The sequence below is a fragment of the Lichenostomus cassidix genome, unplaced genomic scaffold, assembly GCF_008360975.1.
Source record: "Lichenostomus cassidix isolate B80296 unplaced genomic scaffold, HeHo_3.0 HiC_scaffold_43, whole genome shotgun sequence".
NCBI classification, from domain to species: domain Eukaryota; kingdom Metazoa; phylum Chordata; class Aves; order Passeriformes; family Meliphagidae; genus Lichenostomus; species Lichenostomus cassidix.
Genome location: NW_028147635.1, coordinates 4,069,347 through 4,091,957, shown reverse-complemented (window position 1 = coordinate 4,091,957; position 22,611 = coordinate 4,069,347). Strand labels below are relative to the sequence as shown.

The window sequence follows — 22,611 nt, the reverse complement described above, 5'->3', positions numbered from 1 at the left end:
AAGGACGAGAGTTGGGAGTCCTACTTTATGATTAACTAGAATGACAAAAAAGAGATTTAATAGGGGGAACTCAGAAGAGGGCAGATGACCAATTGACCCCAGAAAGAATCATCAGTACTTATGGGCCACTTGGGCCCGAGATGGTTCTTGGGGGTACAGAACCCCTATTTATATGTTGAACCGCATTATCAGATTACCAGCAGTCCTCAAAATCATAACAAATCAAACCACCCTGGCAATAGACCTTATAACAGCACAGCAAAAACAAATGAGGGTGGCGATATATCAGAATAGACTAGCCCTAGATTACCTCCTGGCAGAAGAGGGTGGAGTGTGTGGAAAATTTAACTCACCAGAATGTTGCATGGACATTGATGACCACAGGGAAATTATTAAGAATATCACTCATAACATCTGCCAACTAGCACATGTGCCCATCCAAAAGTGGACACCCCTTTTTAAAGTAAATTAGTGGGAAAATTTCTTTAATGGGGGGTGGATAAAAAGAACAGTGTTTATTGGTCTGCATGCTTTAACAAGTATTATTTTTCTCCTGTGTGTAATCCCCTGTATGATATGGATGATAACAAGTATTACCCAAAATGCCCTAGAAAAGATGACCCAAGAAAAATTGATGGTAATGAAAGAGAATTGGGAAGAGGGAATCGATGAAACTGCTAAAGAAATAGATGAAAAATACCAGAAACTGAGAAGTTTGTATGGGAGCTAAGGGCTCATCATCTGGTGTGACTTTTCCTTGATGCAGGCAAAAGCCTGATCAAAGGATGAGAGGGGGGACTGCTATAAATGAGTTTAAGTTCACTGAAGTTAATTATGCCCATGAGTTAATAATATGTTAATGAGTTCATAAGGTTAATTATAAAGTTAAGTTCTTTATATTACTTATGTTGGAGTTACTAGGCGGCAAGATGCTGTACTAAGTGTAACATTTAAACACACCCATTAAATGAATGTGCATGAAAGCACCCATATAAAGGAAGATGTTTCTAGAATATCCCAACAGAAGAGGGTGATGTCATCAAGAACGTGGATTGGATCAGACGAGAACCAACCAGGAGAGACCTAGACCGTGATTGGACAGGAGCCACCAGAGAAACGAGCCAATCACATTTGGACAAACGAGCCAATGAGACGAAGGATCCCAAATGGACCAATGGGGTGTGATAAGCGAGGCTATAAGAGTGACCCAGTGCTTTGCACCTGGTCCTCTGCCCTTTGGGATGTGCGAGGGAGAGCGCCCAGCATCGAGTGTGCTGTTTTCTCTGCCTTGTCACGAGAAATAGTGAGCTTAACACTTCCGTTCTTTGGCTGTTAATTAATAAATAGTTGTTCTTCACAAGCCGGGGAGTGAGTCATGTTGCTCACCACGCCCTGGTTCCCCCCTTGTCACCAATGCCAGGCAGTGTCCAGCATGGCACATTGTGGCATCCTGGAGCTTTCATCTGCACAATGTGTGTGGCCAAGCACGTGTCCTCTCAGGCTCCTTGTCTCAGGAGATTTTCAGCCAGGCTGCAAGAGCTGCATTTGCAAATGCATTTGAGTGCTGCAGCACCTCTGCAGGCACCTGACACAGCCAGTGGGATCCAATGTCCAGCAGGAAAATCCCTGTTTGCCTCACAACAAGTTCCACAAAACAGCCTGGCAGCTGCTGGCCTGCAGAACAGAGAGTTCTGGAAAATCTCCTTGGCATGGCTGAGAGCTCTGCTCCCTGCAGAGATCCTACAGAATGATCTCTGCACCAGGGCAACTCTCTAGGAGGAGAAGTGGACACAAGAAAAGGAGCTTTTGCATCAGACCAAGGCCTTGTGGCACAAGTCACAAGCACTTGGTGTCCCTGCATCCCTCCCGCCCCAGGCAGCGCCTTTCTCCTCTGCCCCACACAGCACACACTGCAACGCCCCAGAGACCAAAAGGCTTCGGCCTTCAGCAGTTTCCCCCAAATCAATGACTACAGCACAATGAAAACAACAAGCACTTCTGATTTGTCAATTCCATCATTTTATTTCAATAAAAGCATCTTGTGGAATCTGTTCTAACTGAGCAAGAGCTACAGCTCAGCTGCCTGAGGAACAGATTCCTGAGAAACATATTCCAGGCCAAATGCTAAATAATATTATCTATCATAAAAAATAGAGCTACCTAGCAGTTTTCTTTACCAACTAATGTCTCATTAAAAGCTTCAGAACTCTTTACCTTGTTTAATTAATTAATTTTGTTAGTCTAGTTAGTATGGTTTAATTTTATTGAATTTAGTTAGTTTGTAAGTTAATTATTTTTATTAATAATTAATTTTTGTTTCTTAATTAAACAGGAAAAGAGGGCATGAGAGGGCCTTTATCCAATTATCCCTAATTCTAGAAGAGACCTCTACTAACATCTAGCCCTATTTTAACCTACAGAATTTAATTCTAATAAATTCTCTTACTTTTGCTCCTCAGATTCTTGAGGTAGCAAGTACAATGGCACCTCAGTCTTGAGCCTCCTGGCCCTGCAGCAGATGGACATTGCCACCCAACTTGGTGGCATCTGCAACATGACTGAGGGTGCCTTCAGTGGTCTTGTACAGGTCATTGGAAATGTCACAGCCAATGTCAGGGTTTGGTTACTCAGACCAGAACCCTGACTTGCTTTGGCACTTGCTTTGGCACGTCTTGTTTCCTGGTCACATCCATGTCACAAAGAAGGAGAAGCAGGTTCTTTGTTTGGGGCCTTGCCAGAGTGGAGAAGGTGCCTTTGAACCAGATTTTTTGGGGAAGGGAACCTCTCCATCCCAAGCCTGCCAGTCGCATGCCAAGAGCTGTGAGGGATGCCTGGGACAATGCAAAGGCACTGCAGATCCTCCAGCCAACACATCCACTTTCTGCAGGGCCTGGCTCAGGGGCTGTGCACAAACACACATGGAGCAAAGGAGAGCAAGGACAGAGCGTTCCAGAGCTCATTCCAGTGCTCATGCCTCCATGGGTGTTACACCATTGGCATTCCCACAGAGCCATGGTGGGATGGCTCCTCTGACTGGAGCACTGGAATGAGGTGTCTGAGGCTCCCAAATGCCCTGAGCACCCTCCTGAAGTGGGACAGCTGCCACTCGGGGACAGCCACAGCCACAGCTGAGCGCAGGCCTTGCAGACACTCAAACAACCACCTGTGCCACTCTAGGAATTGCTGTCCCCAAGTGCCATCTGGAATGTCCTGTAGGAGGGACCCTGAGGCACTGTCTGTCATCCTCTATCCTCCAGGCTGGGTGGCTGCATTCTGGCCAAAAGTCACTTGGGAGGGACACAGAGCCACTGTCCTCGTCAGCGTTCCCACTCAGGTCTCTGTCTTCAGCCCAGGCCTCTAATGGGAGAGACCCTGAGCCACCCTCTGCCTCACTGCTCCAGCTCAGCTGTGTCTTCAGCCCATGACCAACATGGCAAGGAGCCTGAGCCACTCTCTTCCCCAGTCCTGCTGCTCAGCTCTTCATCTTCAGGCCATGCCTCACGTGGGAGGGACCCTGAGGCTCTCTCCTCCTCAGTGCTCCAGTTCAGGTGTGTGATCTCTGCCCACACTGTGGACAGCCCTGGCAAACTGCACACAGACCTGAGCTCCTCAGAGCTGGTTCCCTCTGTGGTTGGTGCCCCTGACAGGCATGGCTCTGCCCCTGCCCCCTGCCCACCGAGATCTTCCAGCTGGCTGGGCAAGGGGCTTGGTGGGCACTGGTGCATAACTGGGTATGGAGTTGAGGCCTTTTCCTTACTGTGAGGGGCTCTGCTGGGCAGAGCTGGGCCTTGGCCTGTGGCTGGTCATGGATGAAGGCTCCTGTGCTCTGCCCATGCCTCACGGGGCCTCACAGGAGGCCTCTCTTCTCCACTTCTGCAGCTTGGGTCTCATTCATGTTCCCCTTGCCAGTCTTCATCCAGGACGACACAGGACTTCTCATCAATCTCTGGTTCTGTCAGCACAGCCCCCTCTGCTGCCCCTGCCCCCTGCCCACCCAGAGCTTCCAGCTGGCCGGGCTCCGGGCTGGGGGGGCAGCAGGGGCTGTGCGGGGCAGCTGCCCGGCTCTCCGGCCCCAGTGCGGGGGCTGCTGCTGCCGTCCCTGTCCCCATGCCCTGATGCGGGGGCCGCCGTGTCCCCGGCTGCTGGCCGCGTCGCCGGATCACAGCCGCCATCCCGCTCAGGATGGCACGGGAGCCGCGCCGCAGCGAGCGCAGCAGAGCCTGGCCGCGGCCCCTGGGGCTGTGCGGGGCTGCCCGGCTCTCTGCTGCTGCCGCCTGCGCCACAGAGGCAGCAGAAGCTGCTGTGTTTGCCACCTCTCGTGCCTTGGCAGTGGGATGCATGTGGTGCTCCTCATCCTCAGGAGCTCTGCCCAGAGCAGCAGCTTCTGGCTGGGTGTCCCCATGAGCTGCCTGGGCACGAGGTGAGCTGGGCAGGTCAGCGTCTGCCTCTTCTGCCAGCAGCTCGAAGGGGTCAAACATGAGCGCCGGGTAGAAGGGCTTGACCCATATATGGTAGACACTGATTTTGTTGCTGTTCTCCTGTGACGACTCCTGGTCACTGCTCTCTTCCCCACTGGACACTGACTGATCTGCGTTTAGGGAAGAAAGCTCTAGGAGTCGTCCTGAGCCACTGCAATGTTCCAGTGGTTTGGGGTCATGTGAACAGGACACTGGGATGCCTTCCTCCACACTACTGCCACCTTGGAGATCCCTGGAGCAGCCCCTGTCCTCGCTCTGTAGCTCCTCCAGGACTGTCCCCGCTGCTGACCCAGCCCACTGTCCGAGACCTTCCAGCTGGCTGGGCGAGGGTCTGGGGGGGCAGAGCTCCTGAATCAAGTCTGGAGTTGAGGTCTTTTCCCCGCTGTGAGGGGCTCTGCTGGGCAGAGCTGGGCCTTGGCCTGTGGCTGTGCACGGCTGAAGCTTCCCGTGCTCTGCCCATGCCTCTCTTGGCCTCAAAGGAGGTGTCTTTTCTCCACTTCTCCAGCTTGGGTATATGTCCTGTTCCTCTTCAGACAGCTCTTGGAGGCTCTCCACCTCACAGTCTTCATCCAGGATGACGCAGGACTTCTCATCCATCTCTGGTTCTGTCAGCACAGCCCCTGCTGCTGCCCCTGCCCCCTGCCCACCCAGAGCTTCCAGCTGGCCGGGCTCCGGGCTGGGTGGGCAGCAGGGGCTGTGCGGGGCAGCTGCCCGGCTCTCCGGCCCCAGTGCGGGGGCTGCTGCTGCCGTCCCTGTCCCCGTGCCCTGATGCGGGGGCCGCCGTGTCCCCGGCTGCTGGCCGCGTCGCCGGATCACAGCCGCCATCCCGCTCAGGATGGCACGGGAGCCGCGCCGCAGCGAGCGCAGCAGAGCCTGGCCGCGGCCCCTGGGGCTGTGCGGGGCTGCCCGGCTCTCTGCTGCTGCTGTCTGCGCCACAGAGGCAGCACAGGAGTCACGGTGCTCCTCAGCTTCCTGCGGGGCTGCCCGTGACTCGCAGTTGGACAGCTGCACGGAGCAGGAGAAGGATGAGGACCAGCTGGCCCTCTGCGGTGCAAACGGCCCCCCTGGCACAGCAGCTCCCTCCGTGCCCGCAAGCCTGGCCCCAAGCCCGAGCGCATCCCTCACCTTCTGCCTCCCAGGGAATCGCAGCCACTTCTTCTTGGGCTGGACGCCCACGGTGCTCTTCTCGCTTGTCGCCATCTCTGTCACGCTGTGACACTTCGCTACTGCGGGAGATGCTGTCTCCTGACAGAGCAGCTCTCTCTCCTGGCAGTGGCACCCCCAGGCTCTCGGTGCCCTTTTATAGCCTCCTGCTCACGCCGTGTCCCCAGGTGTCACAATGGGCTCTGGGCACACGCAGCCACACGTCACAAAGGAGCCTGCAAGGCGCTGCTGTCCCCACGGGCCACTCCCCAGCAGCCCCAGGACAGCGGCGGGCTAGGGGGGCTCAGAACCAGCTGCAAACCGGCTGGAACCGGCTGGGACAGCAGTGTGCAAAGAGGGCGGTGACAGAGCTGTCACACAGCCTCTCGCAGGGACACATCAGGGACTGCAAAAGCAATCAGTGCATGTGCCACAGCTTTAAAAACTGTGTTTGCACATCATGCACAGCTGTAAAGTTGTAGAAGGCATCGCTGCAGGCTGAAATTTGTTTGTAAATAATTACAAGGTAGAAATGATTGTGGAAACTATTCAAAAAAATCCTTTATCTATCAAAAAAATCATTTTCTGGTGTCTATTAACACTGATAATCGCACACTCAGCAGAGAATTCCTTTCTCAAATCAGGCTAGAGGGTCCACTGAAAAATGCAGAGGCTCTTGCACATGGAACATGTGCAACCCCAAGTTTAGGGTCAAGAACTTTGGTGTGCAAATACTGGGCTCATTGGGAAAAAGGTTTTTCTTCCACCAGAGTTGAGAATTCCATCATTTGCCCCTTTAGAATGCTGAATAAAACGGAGGAGAACTCCCATGGTTCAGGAGGCAAAGGAAAGAACTCCAGAGATGAGCTGCTGGAATACAATTTCAAAAAAGGCTGAAACGTTCACACATCTCCATTTGAAACTGGGAAATTGCAAGAGGAAGTGATGGTGAATACTCCCATTTCGGAGGGCTTGGATGGGCTCTTGGGAAGGACTTGTTCCCTGGGAGGGTGGGGAGGCCCTGGCACAGGGTGCCCAGAGAAGCTGTGGCTGCCCCTGGATCCCTGCACGTGTCCAAGGCCAGGTTGGACACTGGGGCTTGGAGCAGCCTGGGATAGTGGAAGGTGTCCCTGCCCATGGCAGGGGGTGGCACTGGATGGGCTTCAAGGTCCCTCCCAAGCCAAACTGTTCTGGGCTTCCATGATTCTCTGGTTCTACAAACTACTGTGAAACATTTCACATCAGCGTGGAGAAGTCAATTCCATCCTGCTTAGAGATCCAAAGGATAATATTTGATGTATTTCATCTGTTAGAATGTTGTCATAACTCTGGAACAGGAGATTCGTCTAAAATGTAATAGTGGGATCCTAAAATCTTTCAATATAAGGATTTAATGTGTGCCATCTACAAATGATGACTCTGAATGAGGCTGCATGTGACACCCTCCAATATTAATTTAACAAATAATTCTTCAGGATATTTGAATGACAGTGAATTTCCTGTCATTCACAAACTCTGACACTGAACTTTCTTGAAAGTCAGAATGGGAAACGAGTTGGATTTACCTCTCCAAAAGGCAACATATATTTTATAACTTTCAAATTATCAACATGTGAAAGTAGAAGAAGAGCCCAGTGAAGCAAATTAGGAAGAACAGAGCTCTCTAAGGGATCCCTGAATATTTCTTCACAGTAAATCACAAGAGCTCTCTTAAGCATTGAGTAAATGCTTAAGTAAATTGAGTACCTATTAAGCATTGAGTAAATAAACATCTGTGATTTCCAGGCTCATTGTCATGCATGTTTTTAAAGTTATCCACAAACCCTTTAAATATGTTTGGCATTTCTATCTCTTAGAAGCTGCAGGGAAACTTTTGTTGCACTCCTTGAGGTGAATAAAACACACACTTGTTCTGAAATATTGCAAAGCAAAGCACAGACAATTGGTGTCTTGGTTCAACCCAGGCAGCACCTCACAGCCCCTCGGTCACTCCCCAACAATGGGATCAGGGAGGGAGTTGGGAGGGTAAAAACTGGAGTGGGTTGAGATCAAGGCACTTCAACAGGGAAAGCAAAAGGCACCACATGAGCAAAGCAAAAGAAGGAATTCCTTCAGCCCTTCCCAGGGCTGGGCAGCTGTTCAGCACCTCCAGGAGAGCAGGGCTCCATCCCACAGAACAGTGACTTGGGAAGACAAAAGGCATCCTTCCAAACGTCCCCCCTTCCTCCTTCTTCCCCCCAGTGCATATCCTGAGCATGAAGTGACATGGTCTGGGATATCCCTGGGGTCACAATGATGCCTTAATAATTTTGGGGTTTTTTTCTCTTCATTTGTCTGTAACTTGGTGTAGTTCTGTGCTCTTACAGAATGCAGAAAACCTCTGTTCCCAACACATTTATCCAAAACAAAGCTCTCTGGATAGAGATTCAAGGACATATTTGTTACCCTGGGGCCAGAAAATATCTAAACAACAGTGGAAAGTGGGGAGCAGGGCCTGGGGTGGTCAGTGTCATCGCCTGAAGGTGTGATTAGAGAATTAGGGACCAATATGCTAATAAGAAAAAACTTATAAAAGGTAAAGAATTCGTGAGCTGGTGTCCATTTTGGGTGTAGTCCCCGAGGGAGACTTAGCTTGCCCGAATATACCTTGAAGGACGTGAATAAATTTGTCCACGTTTTATACACCTAATTGTTTTGGCATCTGTTTCAGGTAGCCTGTTCCAGGCATCAGAGTCATCCAGAGATAAAGGACTGAATGTCTGCTGTGACCCATGAGAGCTCTGCAGACCCTGGGGACACAGCAGGGACAGGGAAAGGAGTGTGGGCAGTGCCTCCTCTGAGCCTCAGGGAACTTCCAGAGGAGGATCCAGGGCAGCCCCAAGGCCATCTGGCAGGCCTGGAACAAGGCAGGCAGCTCTGAGCAGCCTCCATGGCCCCAGCAGAGCTCGTGTGGGAGGGCTGAGTGCAGGGAGCACCATCAGCTGCCTGTGTGTCCCAGCTGGAGCAGCAGAGCCCAGCAGAGGCAGCCCATGGCCCCGGGCAGCACAGCCCCCATGCTCTGCAGAGCAGCACCCCCAGCTCTGTGGGGCTGTGGGGAGCAGGGCAGGGGCTGCAGCAATGGCTGCTCAGGCCAGCACAGCTGTGATCCCCTGGGAAAGGCTATGGGCAGCTGGCATGTGCCAGGAGAAGAGCAGGAGCCCTTGTGTGTGTGCACAGGAGTCCTGGCAAGAGCTGGGGCAGCAGGAGCTGCCTGAGGAGCCCTGGGGCAAACTCTCTGCTGCTGTCCCGGGCAGTGGGGCTGTCCTGGGGCTGCAGGAGATGCCCGAGCTGAGGATCTCCTGAGCATTCCAGACACAGAGTCACTGTCCCTGACCTCCATTGCTTCCCATTCTTGCTGCAGGGCCAGATAGGACTGGGCTGCTCTGCTGGGCTGGGGCAGAGGTAGGGAGAGGCTGGACTGGGCAGTGCCAGGAAGAAGAAAACAATGGACCCTTGGTTATACAAGTCCCTGCAGTGTCAGAATGGTTCCATGGAGGCCCAGAGAGTCACAATGATCTCCCTTATTCCATGGGCCCCCAGAGTGTCACAGTGTCCCTTGGTTGGTAAGGGCCCCATGATGTCACAATGGCCCCTTGGTTCATGAGGCCTTGCAATGTCACAATGGTCTCCTTATCTTCATGGGGCCCCACAGTGTCACAATGGCACCTTGGTTCCTTTAAGCCCCACAGTGTCACCATGATCCCCTGGGTTACACGAGGCCCTGCAGTGTCACAATGCCCCTTTGGTTCTATGGGGCCCTCAGTGTCTGTTTTGCTTGTGGGCAGTGTCAGTACCAAAGACAGAGACACCAACTGAGGGAACAGTGTAATTTATTATAACACACAACTGCAAAGAAGAACAAAAGGACATGCTCAGCCCTACAGAATCATTTGCAAAGAATCATTAGCAAAGGATTACAAAAGGATAAGATCAACAATGCACCCAGTCATCACTACCAAAGATTGCCTGAAGGGATTTAGAAAGATCCATCACCAGTTACCCTCAGACTTCACCATCACCCAGCCCCACACATCAGCTGGGGAAGCTGTCACAGCCAAGGACTGCAGAGCCACTCTGGACACTGGCAATTCCTGCAGCTGTGTCCACCCACAGGTGAGGCTTCCAACCTCGCTGGGAGAGAGCCCAGCTTGGAGAGTGCTGAACAAACAAACTGACAGCACTTCCAGTGCAGGAACATCTGGATTGATTCTCCTCTTGGATTCCCCAAAGCCTGGCCAGGGCTCCAGGAGGAACCAAGGGAGTTGACTTTGATCCTACTCCCTCAAACAAAACCAGATATGGCCTTGTCCAGTTTCTAAATACAGAAAGGTAAAACCAGGTTTCACCAGTGAACAGATACATAGGTCATATTACTAATAATGTTTCATTAATGACCAGATACAAATACAACCTGTGGTTGGAAGGTTCATGTAGAGATAGCTTTGGCTCAAGGCCTGTTGCTCAGGCCTTAGTTCTTCAATCAGTCCCTTGACCTACAGATGAACGTCAATCTTCATAATAATTGTTTTAATAACAGAACCTTAGATTTAAGTATTTGGCATAAAGGCATTGTCTCTTGATCTTCAATTCAGTGCTGTTCACGTTCATCACTCAGAGCTATGATTAACATTCCTTTAAAAACATGCCTAATTAGTTGCTATTCTCTATGTTATTTATGAATTCTTCTTTTTTTCTTGAGACTGTGTCTCTTTTCAGACAAGTCTCAGTGCTCCATTTTTCAGCACAAAGTGTCACAACAACTCTAACATGGAATCATAACACACCAAGTGCAAACACTACAATGATTACAGTCACTGCCACAAATGCATTTCACAGCAGCCTCCAATTTGGCAGCCATGCAGCCAATTCCACCAGGGAGAATTTTCTTCTTTCTCCCACTCTTCTACTGCTCTTTCTATCAAGGTCATTCCTGACTGTTGGACTCAAACCCATCATTGATACAAGTGCAACATTCCTGTCCTAGAATAGCACAAGTTCCTCCCTGGACAGAAAGCAGATAATCCAAGGCCATGTAGTTCTGTAGAGCTCCAATTCGTGTTTGTTGGAGCTCATAGGATGTGCTATTCAATATTTTTGCTATTTCTTCTAATAATTGATTTAGCTCCTTAACATAAACTCTACAGGACAATGCAATGTACATGGGACACAGGGTGAACCAGAATCTTTGGCTTTCTGAAATCAAAGGCACTCTTTGGGTGGAAAATGTTCCCTTGGCCCCAACTCTTCCCTGTGGTTGTTGCCAAAGTAGCCAAAAGGGTGGCACTGCAGCTGAGAGTGGTGTTACACTGACTCTGAGCAGCTCCAGCACCACAAGCTCTATTGACATTGTGAGTGATGTTCAAGCACAGAAATCCTTTCACATTCTGGCCTCTAACAGGGTAGGTTTCTCCTGAAGGCAAATCCTAGTGAATCCTGTAAAATTGATAATTGTATTCCTCTGTTCCACAGCACAGTTTTCTTTAATTATCCCTTCAACTGGCTCTTTTACAAGTCAGAGCCCATTGAGAGAGTTCTGCCACCCTGTAGTGTGGGCCCTCCAAGGGAATCCTGCTCCTCCCAGCATTAGTTGAGAACATACCCAGCAATTAGTTACAATGAGTACTTTGGCTGCTTTGGTCTTTACGTTTTCATAGGAATTCTTATGACTAATCCCTTGGTGACACTTTAGAGGTGTTTCTGGTAAACAAAGATTCTGGTTGCCTATCAAGATACAACTTACAGACATAAGCAGTACTTTAGTGACAAGGTGATTCATCCTTTTTCCTCAATCTCATTCAGGTCAGGAACAATAGTTCCATTGTCCATGGAGCTGGCTCCTTTTTAATTCCACAATAATGCCCCAAGGTCCTTTGCTGTTCAGCTTCACCGCGGTGTCTGTGGGTAACAAAGCTTGGTGGGGTCCTTTCCCCTTTGGCTGGAGAGCTGCCAGGTCCCAGTCCTTGAGGTGCTCCAGGCTCCTGGCTGGAATTCCTGTGGAAGGCACTCAGGGTCACATCAGCCTTCACATGGAGCCCTGTGGATCAGAGCATTTTCCAAAGGGAACGTTGGGGCAAACAGGGAGATTTGGTCTGGCAGGATCTGTGAAACAACATCCTATAACATCTACTTGTTCTCCCATAGAACACTTGGCTGCAGGGACATATTCCCATTGTTCCTGCCCAGGTTTCAGGATTAAAACTGCATTATCTTTCCCCAGAGCTGTTCCTTCAGCTGGCTCAGGAGGGCCATTTGGCCTCTGGACCCACACTATGGCTTCATTATTATGACTGCTGGATCCAAACCCTTTATCTCCACAAGCAGTACAGATTTGAGGTGAATCTCTTTTTTTCACAACTGTTTTTAAAACTGTATTATCAGTAATTGCCCTATCCTGTCATGGGGTTGCATAATCAAATCTTGTTCACTATTGTTAACCAGAATTTAATTTCTTCTTGATTATTTGTATCGATTTCTCCTCCCATGACATGAACACTTTGCAAGGCCAAGCTGGAGTGAGCAGTTATCAAACCAAAGTGTCCTGGAGGAATCTGAATTCCTGTTTTGGTATTGGTAACTCTCATTTGCTTCTGATTTATCCTCATTAAATCTAATGCATAAAGGTCCAGCCATGCAGCTTCTGAAGTGGACCTGTAAGGGGTTCTCCACCAGGACATGTTCCCATCTCCTCATTTTTTCATCTGCTCTTTTAACAAACCCTCCATCCATTCCACAAATCCTACAGCTTGTGGATAGTGTGGTATATGATAAACCCAGCAGCCTTAATCACTTTATTTCTCACAGTAACAGACAAAGCATTCCATATCACAGTATCAGCAAACACTATAAAAATAGCCAATTTCATCCCATCCTCCTTTATTCATCATACACAAACTCACCAATTTTCCCACTGACGTTCAGGTCCTGGCCAAACATTTTCTGTAGGGTATTTAGTATTACATCCCTGAGCATCAAAAGCTAACAAATTAATATTGTCAGCATTATTTCACATTATTATTAATTTGTGTATATATATATATATATATACACACACATACATACATATTTTAATTATATATTTACATATAGTTATATATATTTATTTATTATATTATTATATAATTTCACTTGCACAAAGAAATCTGAGCTCGAGATTAAAAACTTCTGTTGCTCCATGTGGGAGCATTCCTAAACCAATTGTTCCTTCTGTTGGTGCTTTTTTCAATATACTGTTAACAAAATTTATCCTCATCTTCCCAAACCCACAAGTTCTTTCCCTTTTTCCATATGCAATTTTGGATGCATTTTAATACATCCAGCAGATCAGCTTCTTTTAGCTGACTTCCCCATTGCTCACACGGTGCTCTGATCTCAGCCCACTCCAGAGCCAGTGAACTATAGGGAAGGTCTTCCCAACCAGGAATCCTGGATGGGATCAATTCCTTACATTTATATTTAAAAAGTGACATTTTGCTGTGATCTGGACAGACTATGCCAATTTTGTTTTGCCAGTGGGCAGGGCCAGCACCAAAGACACAGACACCAACTGAAGGAATCAGTGCAATTTCCTACAGTTCAGAGCAGCAAAGAATCACAACAGGAGAAGCTCAGCAATGCACCCAATCATTCCTACCAAAGATTGCCTGTAGTGACTAAGAAAGATCCATCACCAGTTACCCTCAGACTTTACCATCACCCAGCCCCACACATCAGCTGGGGAAGCTGTCACAGCCAAGGACTGCAGAGCCACTCTGGACACTGGCAATTCCTGCAGCTGTGTCCACCCACAGGTGAGGCTTCCAACCTCGCTGGGAGAGAGCCCAGCTTGGAGAGTGCTGAACAAACAAACTGACAGCACTTCCAGTGCAGGAACATCTGGATTCATTCTCCTCTTGGGTTCTCCCAAAGCCTGGCCAGGGCTCCAGGAGGAACCAAGGGAGTTGACTTTGACCATACACCCCCAAACCAGGCCAGATGTTGGATTTCATGGCCTTGTTTAGCTTCTAAATACAGAAAAATCAATACATGATTCACTAATGAGTGAATACATCTACCACAATGCTAATGATCATGCATATTTTGTTAATGAGAGGATACAAAATAACATTTTGTTGGAAGGTTCATCAAGAGGTCACTTTGGCTCAGGCCTCTTGTTCAGGCCTCAGTCAGGCCTCTTGTTCAGGCCTTGGCACTTCAGGGATGTGGTTTAGTGCTGGGCTGACAGTGCTGGGTGAGCGGTTGGGCTTGATAAGCTCAGAGGTCTTTTCCAACAGAAAAGTGTCTAGAATTCCAGGATTTCATCTGCTCCATTCAGCCTGGTACAAGTTAGCAGCATCATTTTGCTCAGAAAGTTCCCTCTTGGTCAGCTCTTGAGGCCTAAGGCTTCAGGCCCTCTAGCTCCTGGTGCTAAGCTGCTCATGATGAACAAGATGACTATGAGAGAAGAATACAGCTCATCCAATCCCTTCTGGGACACTGAGAGGGGAGGGTGTGAAAACAGGAGCATTGTTTGGTGTCACCTCCTCTCTGCCCTTCAGGCCTTTCAGTGCTCTGAAACAGCCAAGAGCTTTCTTCAGGAGTGCAAGGAAGCAGCTGTTCCTTCTGCCAGGTCTGGCTCTCTCCAGTCTCTGCTCTTGACTGGTTTTGTCCCTCTTGCTGTGCCCTCTGTTCCTCCTCTGCTTGCTGGCTGCTGCCCAGGACTGTGGAACTGGCCCAGATCAAGTGCTCGAGAGCCTCATTTCTCTGCCCTTGGAGCTGCCTGGGCACAGCAGCCTTTTCCATCTGCAAGCTCCATATGGACAGGGAGTGCCCAGCTCCGTTCCTTGCACAACCTGCAGGAGCCCAGGGCCTGCCATCTCAAGTCCCTGCTGGCACTGAGGGCTCCCAGGTGCCTCAGGCTGCTGTGACACCACTGCAAACAGGAGGCAAGAGTGGCAGGGGCTGTGCTCAAAGTCAGCTCCATTTGCTGCTGCTGCTGCTGCTGCTGTGGGGTCATTTGTCCAACCCTGCCCCAGACTCAGGGATCAGCTCCAGGCCCTGCTGCTGCTCCCTCAGGATCAGCCACAGTTTGGTTGTTGCTCTCAAAGCCAGCAGAAGCAGTGGCTGAAGCAGCAGGTGCTGACAGTGCCCCAAGCCCCGGGGCCAGAGGGAAGGGAGCTGCTTCACATCAGGACCAGGAGCAAAGGACATTTCTTTTTTAGGACATGTTTTCTGTTTTAAGAAAAGAAAAAAGAGAAAAGAAAAAAGCCTAGATGAAATACAAAAGATAAAAACAAAACTCAGGTGTGTAGTGTAAAATCTTCTGTAACTTTGGATTAAGAGGTAACTGATCTTTTGTAAAAGTGAGCTCAGTTATTTACTTTGTCAATGTGCTGATAGCATGGATCTATCTTACTGACCTCAGTAGCCTTTTTTTAATAGATTCTGGGCTTTGTTTCCAATATTAAGTTATTTTAAATTGTGGTTGAAGCAGTAAGAAATTGATTGTGCTCTGCCAGCTCCGAGCAGGACTGGGAATCTAGATTCTGTTGATCCCCATCTCATTAGCAAGATGCCCTTTCTTCTCACCCTGTGAATGAGCTGTGCATTCCCTTTGAAATTGTCAGAGGTTTCTTAAAGGTGCAAAATCCCACTTACCACTTTTTGCTCTGGTTTGGAAGTGGAGAAGGGCAATTCTTCATTCACCAACTCCAGACAGCACTGCCTTAGGAACACAGCCCACTCGCCAGGTTTAGCTCACTCGTGGCACTTCTAGAGGAGGAAGAAAGTGCAATTGCACAATTCCAACCCAAAAGGAATGAAGAGTGGGACAGACAAAACATCCTGTGGACATCCACAGAGCTCAGCTGGAAGGACAGAAACCAGAAACTGCCCATCAGCTGAAGGCTCCTGTCCCCTTGTCCCAACTGCCCGCAGTGCCCAGGCCATGCTGGCTGAGCTCAGAGCTGTGCCCAAACCTCCCCATCATTGCTGCCTGTGGGAGGAGAGCAGGAGGGCAGGACATGTGCCCAGCCTCCAGCCAGCCATGGTAGATCCACCTCCTCAGCAGCTGCCCAGAGCAGGATGCTCCTGTGCTCGCTGCCATCTCCCCAGAGCCCTCATCCCACCCCTGCTGAGATGATGGGGATCCACCTCATAGCATCTGCTGCTCGAAGAAAAGCTGCTCCCAAAGGATGTCCTCACCTTTCTCCAAGGGCACATCTGAGCCATTCTGCAGCTGGTCCCAGCACTGCTCCATCCAGACCAGACACCAGTGAGAGCTCTTCCTTTAAAAACCAAACAGCAAATCAATGAGATTACAAAGAAAAGGTGGAAACAAGAAAAAAGTTACAACATTATCACTGTCAGGAGCTCAAGGAAGGACTGACCCCTCCATGCCAGGGAAAAACCCACTCACAGCTGGGGTAAACCAGGGCTTTCTTCCTTCCCCCTTCATAGCTCCCCCAAAATAATGGTAATCCAGGGCAAACAAGGGCAGTGGAGCAGCCCAAGCCCTTCCTCCCCTGCCAAACAAACCTGCTGCTGCGCAGCTTATGGAGTCCCACCTCTGCTCCCCCCATGGGGGTTTGTTTTGGTCAGGGTGGCTGCCCCCAGCCCCAGCCCAGGGCACAGTGGGTGCTGGGGACTGTTGGCAGGGCCAGGAGCCAACTCCCATTTCATTACCACCCCAGACCATCCCCGCAAGCCCTACCAAAGAGAAGAAGGTGCCAGAATTTAAGTCAATCATCTTCAGCTTTCATGTCACCAGGACAAGGAAGAGGTTGTCATCCTTGAAGTCCTCTTTGGTGTCTCCAGGTGCAGCTCCACCTGGTGCAGCATCTCCAGGGGCTCCTGCTTCTTCCCTGGGGGCCACACCAGGCTGTCAGTGTTCTGCCCAGGGCCCCAGACAACAATGAACCAGGACAAGCAAAACCAGGGTGGATGGTGGCCACCAGTGCTTGCCAGACCAGATCTCCAACTCAGCTCCAGCACAAGAGCTGTGAGTTCCCTGATGATCCCTGCTCAGAGCTACAGGCAGGTCAAAAAAACATCTGGTTTGCTTTACTTCTGGTTGCCAAAAGATGTCTGGAGCTGTTACCTGCCAGGCCCCTGGACCAAACTGTGCACGTGCATCTCTCCCATCTTCTAGGGCAGATGAACATCCTGCATCCAAGGATCGTTGAAGAGGTCCTCCAGCGATGGCCTGTCCAAGGGTTGCATGGACAGACACCTCTTAATAACATCTTGGCACTCTGAGGAGAGAAACCAGAAACTGCCAGTCAGTTGGAGAAGGGTCCTGTCCACTTCTCCCTCCCTGTTCCCATGCCAAGGCCATGCTGGGTGTGCTAGAACTGTGCCTAAACTTCCCCAGGCATTCTCTGTTTTGGAGGAGAGCAGGAGAGCAGGACATGTGCCTCCTCCTCAGCAGCTGCCAGAGCAGGATGCTCATGAGCCTGCTGCTCTCTCCCAGCACTGGTATTCCCCCTGTGCCACAGAGATGAGGATCCACCTTGAGAGAGCCGTCGTGGGAACAAGATCCGCCCCCAGATGATCTCCTGGCCCCTCCTGAATGGGTGCTTCCCGACGACCAGCTGGTACAGCAGGAGGCCCAGGGTCCAGATCGTTGCTGCCCCACCGTTGTAGAATTTGAGGTGGATCCACTCTGGTGGGCTGTAGGACAGGGTTCCTGTGGAATACAGATGGAGTTCATCAGGGGATGCTGCTGCTCCCAGAGCCTCACCCCACATCCCTGGGCATGCAGGGGCTGCACCAGTGGCACACAGGGTGACCTGCTGCCCTCTCGCCAGCACCTGTGACTCATGTACAAACTTGGGGTTGCAAAAGAAGCCACTGGTGTTGGAATGAGGCAGCAGAAGCCCTGGGGAGGTCCAACCAGGACATGCAAAATAAAACCATTCCCAGAGGTGGGAAAAACCACTCTCATCCCTCTCTGCATTGCCCCCAAAAAGCAATTACAAGCCAAGGCAAACAAGGGGAGTGGAGCAGTCCAAGACCTTCCTCACCTGCCTACCAAACTGGCTGGGGCATGGAGTCTGACACCCCTCACTGCTACACTCATTGGGGTTTTGTCAGACTGACTGCCTCAGCCCCAGCCCAGCCAAGGGCAGAGTGGGTGGCGAAGGTGGTCAACAGGGCTGCAAGCTGCCCCCCTTCGACCCCCACCCAAAAGTAACATGGCTGAAGAGTTAATCCCATGCCTGGCAGCTATAGGAGAAGCCCTGGTGCTACACCCAGGCTGGACCATGAGATGCCCAGGAGCATCCCCTGGGAAGGCTCACCTGCAAATTGGGTGTAGGCTGTGTCTTGGAGGAAGGCGCCACAGCCAAAGTCGATAAGTTTCAGCTGCATGGTGGCCAGGTCGAGCAGGATGTTCTCGGGCTTGATGTCCCTGTGCAGCACCCCGCAGCTGGTGCAGTGCTGCACGGCCTCCAGCACCTGCCGGAACATCCCCCGTGCCTCCTCCTCCGGCAGGAACCTCCGCTCCGCCAGGAAATCCCAGAGGTCCTGACAGTGCTCCGGACGCTCCAGCACCAACAGGTAGTCGTCGGGGAGCTCAACCCACTCCAGGAGCTGGATGACACCAGCACAGCCAGTGGACACCTTGTGCAGCAGCACGATCTCCAGGGGCGCACGGGTGCCATCGGGCTGCGGGAGGAACACGATGCCATCAGTGGGGCTGAGGCCATGCCATGGCTCTGGGACCCCTCACCCAGCCCGGGATGCTCTGCGCCCCCCGCTCACCCCACGCCCGCTCTACCTCCCTCGAGGCGTCCTGGCAGCTCCCACCCTGCCGGGCCCCGGCTTATCCCCGCCCGGCACGGCCCGGGTTCTGCCGCTGGCCCCGCTCACTCACCAACTCGCCCCAATGATGGATGCGGTCCCTCGAGACACATTTGATGGCTACCTGCGAGCAAGAGACAGCAGCGGGCTCAGCTCGCCGCCCGCCCTGCCGAGCCCCACCCTCCTCCTCCTTCTCCTCCTCCTCCTCCTCCTCCAGCCCCGCCACTCACCGGGGCGCCGTCCGCTAGCCGCGTCCCCGCGTAGACGCTGCCGAACCCGCCTGTGCCCAGCAGCGCACCCAGCCGGTACCGCTCCTGCAGGGCCTCCTGCGCCTTCCCTGCGGGCGACACGCGGCCGTCACCGCTCGGCCCGGGGCCACACACGGCCCCCGACCGCCTCTGCACCGCCCCGGGCCGGGCATCCCCCTCTGAACGGGGCATGGGCGGCTCGGGGCCGGCGGCCGGACTGCCGAGCGGCGGAGCTCGGGCCGGGGAAGGCGCAGCGCGGGCGACAGGAGCGGCCGAGCCGTGCGTGTCCTCCACGGGCCCCGGGAAGAGCCGGTAACGGGGTCGGGGCCGGGGCTGGGGCCGAAGCTGGGGCCAGGGTCGGGGCTGGGGCCGAAGCTGGGGCCGAAGCTGGGGCCAGGGTCGAGGCCGGGGCCGCGGTCGGGGTCGGCACTGGACCCTGCGTCGGGGCCGGGGCCAGGCTCGGGACAGACGAAGCCAAAGGGTGGCGATGCCGCCCCAGACCCAGCCACTGATGCCCGCCCAGCAGCGCCACAGCCAGGACCGGCAGAGCCGGGCAGAGGCGAGGGCGCGGCGGGACGCCCAGGGGCGGGGAGGGGGCAGCCCCGGCCGGGGCCCGGGGCGAGCCTGGGGCATGGCCCGGGCTGGAAGGGGGAGAGGGAGGGCGAGAAAGGAGGGGACACAGGGAAAGGGACACCGGGAGAGGCTGCGGGACAGGGGGAGAGGGAGAGGAGGAGCAGGATAAAGGGAAGGAGAGGGTCCTCAAAACTCTTCAGTCGCTGCTGCCGCCGCTGCCGCCGCTGCCGCCGCTGCCGCCGCTGCAACTGAAGCTCCGGGGCCGTTAGTCCGAGTGGCCGTTTGTCCGAGTGGCCGTTTGTCCGAGTGGCCGTTTGTCCGTTCCCCGCTCGCCCCCGCGCGCCCCACGGCCGAGCCCCGCGCGCCCCCGGGGGCAGCCCCTGAGTCTGTCCAAACACGGGAACTTTGCCGTGTTCAGCCCACATCCAGAGGCTTGACTGCTGCACAGTGGCACAGCAATCCCCTTGGCTGCTCTGTGCATTGTCCCTGCTGAGGGTCAAACACTAGCGGAGCACATTCCCTGTCTCTAGAATTCATACCTGACCAAGCACTGCACTTGTGTCTCCAGCATTGCTTTCCAAGCAGAACGGGGAAAGACAAACTGTGTAACTCATGGTATTTCAGAGAGTCTAAAACATGCTAAGTCATAGATCTTCGAGGTGAGATCCATTTGCAATTAATGGGATGGAGAAGTAGTGCAACATGGAAAAGGGGAGCATAGAAATAAATAGAGGAAAACATCTTGGATTGCTTCTTTACATTTCCATTTCACTTCTTGAAAGCTGTTTCAGTTTTCCAGGAATCTTCTCCACAGTCCTGTTTGCTCTTTTCAAGAACCTTTCCTGGAGGGAATGAATTGCAGGGATTATTGGGCTGCGCTGGCCCTGGCCGGGTGCCAGGTGCCACCAAAGCCGCTCTGTCACTCTCCTCACAGGTGCAGGACAGGCTTGAGGCTGTCAGGGTGTTTCTCCTGCAGCTCCTTGTAGATCTCCTCTTCCTGTGCTGGGTCTCCTGTGCCACAGAACTCTGCCAGCTGCAGCTTTGCAAACATCAGCTCAAGGTCTGGATGTTCCTGAACGACTTGCTCGAGGTCCTTGGGGGCTGCATCCAATGCATTCTTCTTGTCTTCCCCCTTTGCACGGAGCCAGTGGATCTGCTGGCCCCTGGCCAGGGCCTGGCAGAGCAGGTGGAACCTGGGTCCTGCTGCAGGAGCTGGGGAGCTCCAGGACTCGCTCTGGCCGCTGGGGCAGCCACAACACAAGCCGTTGCCAGCCAGGAGCCGAGGGCTCCGTGTGGCTCTGCAGGACCTTGTCCCTGGGGCTCGTCTGGATCAGCGCGGGCAGCTGGGCTGCACTTGGCTTCCTTTGTGTCCCTGCTTCCCCTGGGACAGCAGCTGCCCAGCGCCGAGGGGACAGCAATGGCACCGGGGCAGTCTGGGGTGAGGTTCAGTGTCTGTGCCTGGCATGAATCCCAAATCCTTGCCGAAGGAGCAGAGAGTGCTGACAGAGCACAGGATGCTCTGCTGAGCACGGGATGGACCCAGGGTGGACAGCTCCGGACTGGTGCTGCCAGTGCCGCGCGGGGCGGGGCCGCTTTGGGGACCCCCCAGGGCAGAGCGCTTTGGGCTGCTTTGGGGCTCTGGGCACCTGCAAAACCGGTGCTGGGCACGGCAAGAGCGTGTGGGGGCAGCTGGGGCCCTACTGGTGGCACTGGTGGTGCTGGGAGTCCCCTGGCCACAGGTGAGGAGCTCTGGGGTAAGCTGGGAGAGGAGCAGGGGGATGGGGCTGGTAGATGGGAGAAGGGGTGCTAAAAGGTGGGGTGAGACCCCCCTAACCGAGTGGGAGGGGAGTGGAACCCTGTAAAAATCAATGTTTACCAAATATGTTAAAAGCCACTAAGAATGAAGAGGGATGGATGAATTAGCTTTTGTAATGAGGGAAATAAAGGAAAAAACCCACAACAAAACCCACTGGGGGACTGAGTCCAGGATATCTAATCTCTGAAATTCTCTGCTTGGTGTGGGATAGAATGAAATTGCAAAATCGGTAACAGTGAATTGTTCAATTTATTTAAAAACAATCCCATAAACAGGAAAAGGCCACCTCCTGGTACAGTTAAACAGGGAAATTCACCTGGAAGTTACTGGAAATCGATTTCTCCAAATTACCCAGACAAATTTGGAATCAGTGTCTTTTGATATTGGTGAACAAATTTTCTGGATGGCCAGAGGTCTTTCCCTGTCGCACCAATAAATCCAGGGAAGTGGTAAAAATTATGCTTAATCAATCATACCAAGATTTGGTGGCAACTTGGTTTGTCTTCAGGGAGAAGCCTCCATTTTATAGCAGATGTGGTGCAACAGCTGAGCAAAACCCTGGGTATAAAAAGGGACTGACACAGCCCTTGATGACCACAGGTGAGTGGGAAAGTGGAAAGGATGAATCAGAATTTGAAACAACAAATTAGGAAAATGTGCCAGGAAACCTCTTCAAAACAGCCACAGACCCTTCCTCTGGCTCTTCTGTGAGTCAGAATTCAGCCAGGGACAAAAACAGTGAATTGCTGTAGGGTTGGCTGTACCAAACACCATCAGTTCCTGGAGAAATCTATCCAAAGGGAGAAACAGATTTAAATCTATATCTGGTTTCTTTAGGAAAGGTGGTTTATAACCCTGTCAGGACCAGTTGCTGTGGATGTCCCTGTTGATCCATTCCAGTCTGGGGATTTTGTGTATGTAAAGAGTTGGAGCTCTGAACCCTTGAAGGAAGAGTGCAAAGGAGCTTTCCAAGTTCTCCTGGTAACCTACACTGCCCTCAGGGTGGAAGGAATTGAACCCTGGGTTCATCACACGCAGGTAAAACCAGCAACCACACATTAAATACAGCAGAGGGAAAACTGACTGATACCCTGGACCCTGCAGGTTATATATATATACACTACTGGTTTAGGTATCAAATATGATTTTCTAAGGGGATACTGTTTATTGGATCTAGATGAAGATGATGACTAATTGCATATTTATAATAACAATAGAAATTATGTTGTTAACCTCTGGGGAGGGGAATGTGATCTTAAAGTTAGTGCAAGATTTTTGCAGATTACAGAATGTAACACCTATAACAGCTTGTTTGCCGACACATTTTCTCTGCAGAAAATCCAATTCCGTGGGGAGCTTTAGTCAGTGCTTTGACAAAAATCTGGGAACACGTGTGGGAAGGAAATAGCACCCAGGGCAAATGGAAAGGGATGGCAGGAGAATATTCCTTACAAAGGAATTCTTACACATCAGAACAATACTGTTGAGAATTGTAATAGCTCAAAACTGGACCTGGAAATCACCTCAGGAAATATCT

At 51.8% G+C, this 22,611-nt stretch overlaps 1 pseudogene; it reads right to left on the bottom strand.

Annotated features, from left to right (window-relative positions):
- Nucleotides 1–16,730: 16,730 nt before the first annotated feature.
- Nucleotides 16,731–22,611, bottom strand: part of LOC146421239 (serine/threonine-protein kinase pim-1-like) — a 6,584-nt pseudogene continuing 703 nt past the window's right edge.